General features: G+C 51.9%; 1 protein-coding gene across 1 annotated transcript in view; it reads left to right on the forward strand.

Moving 5' to 3' along the window:
* Positions 1 to 1,501, forward strand: part of LOC138164939 (phospholipid phosphatase 3) — an 82,393-nt gene that overhangs the window by 56,149 nt on the left and 24,743 nt on the right. The gene's annotated exons all lie outside the window — the stretch shown is intronic.

The following is a 1,501-nucleotide window of genomic DNA, read 5'->3' on the forward strand; positions in this document are numbered from 1 at the left end:
CCGAGCCCTGCAGTCTGTATGGTGCATCCACCCATTTTTGTGTATGGTGTCTCTGTCCCAATGGAAGCTCCTTGAGGGCAGGACTGGTTTTGCCTTGGCTTTGTAACCTGGGCACTTGGCTCACTTAATAGCTTAATCAATGCTTCTTGATTGATAGACTGACTGAGTCATGTCAGGTAGGACTGAGGTATTTTTATTCTTACTTTCCAGATGAAGACTGAAGGGGGCCGTTACTTGACCTTGGTCAGTCCTAATTAGTGACAGAAGTGCACCTAGAATCCCTAAGTCCTAGTTGGTAATTCTTAAAAAAAAAAAAAATGGTATCTGTTACTCTGGCTTTTTAAGGTTGACCCTCCTGACAGCAAAGTGGGCACATGGCGCTTGTGCCCATTATATAGATGAGGTCTATGGATGAGATGGTGGAGGCAGAGGATGCAGTAACAACACCGTGACAGATACAGAAAGTCAGTCGTGAACTCCGTACTTTACCTAAGTGAGTTACATCAGGCTACCTCCTGGTCCTTTGGGGCTCCCCTTGTAAACAGCGCGGCCCCTGCTGTCACCCGGGCAGTCCGGGCTGTGTGGGGTGGCCTTCCCCTTATGCCCGCAGAGTGGCTGGCAGCTGGCCCGGGTCAGTGCACGGCAGCAGTCAGGTGCCCGCTGGAGGCCTGGCCGTGGTGACAGTGACAGTGACGGTGACAGAGGAGGAGATGATGCTAGAATTTATAGAGCAGTTTAAGTTTTATATTGTACAGATCCATAGACACGCCCCTCCACATACACACACCATACATACATATACACACGCCTGCATATAGACATCACACATATACAGGCATGCACACATGTGTGCACACTGTGTACATGTAACACACCCAACACATAAACACACGGAAGGGCGAGAGTGAGCTTCATACATGTTTGTGTGTGTCACGTGTGACAGTCAGGGGAGGCAGCAGCTGCTGCTATTGTTGCCTTCATTTTTCAGGTGAGGAAAGTAGGGCTTAGAAAGATTCAGGGATGTCCCTGGGTCCCGTCCGTCTGGGTGTGAGGAAGGCCTTGCCCTCTAGTCGTCCGGCCCAGGGAGGCCCAGAGAAGCCCGTTGATTGTTTCCGTTGTGGTTGTGGACGCACCATCTGCTTTCCATGGCTCTGTCACCCAGAAAGGGCGCGGAGGCCCGTCTGAGTGCGGGAGAGGAAGTACAAAAGGGATCTATCTTTGTGGGGAGCAGGCGGGCGAAGGCTGCTGTTTCTGGCTTGTGGTTGAAATCAGGAAATATCCAAGGTTGTGCTTTGGAGCTAAGACAAGAGGCACCAGCGTGGGTTTCACCAGATGCCATCTCCATTTGGTGTAGGCTTGGTGTGTTCCATGGGTTAGCTTTCCTGTCAGTGCCAGAGGTGGGAGGACGTTAGAACAGGGGATGTCAGGGCTGGGAGGACCCTTAGAACAGAGGCTGTCAGGGCTGGGAGGGGCCTGAGAACAGAGGATGTCAGGGCTGGGA

Source organism: Petaurus breviceps, unplaced genomic scaffold (genome assembly GCF_028583685.1).
Source record: "Petaurus breviceps papuanus isolate PSGF00001 unplaced genomic scaffold, PetGlider_PUasm1.0 207, whole genome shotgun sequence".
Classification (NCBI taxonomy): Eukaryota; Metazoa; Chordata; class Mammalia; order Diprotodontia; family Petauridae; genus Petaurus; species Petaurus breviceps.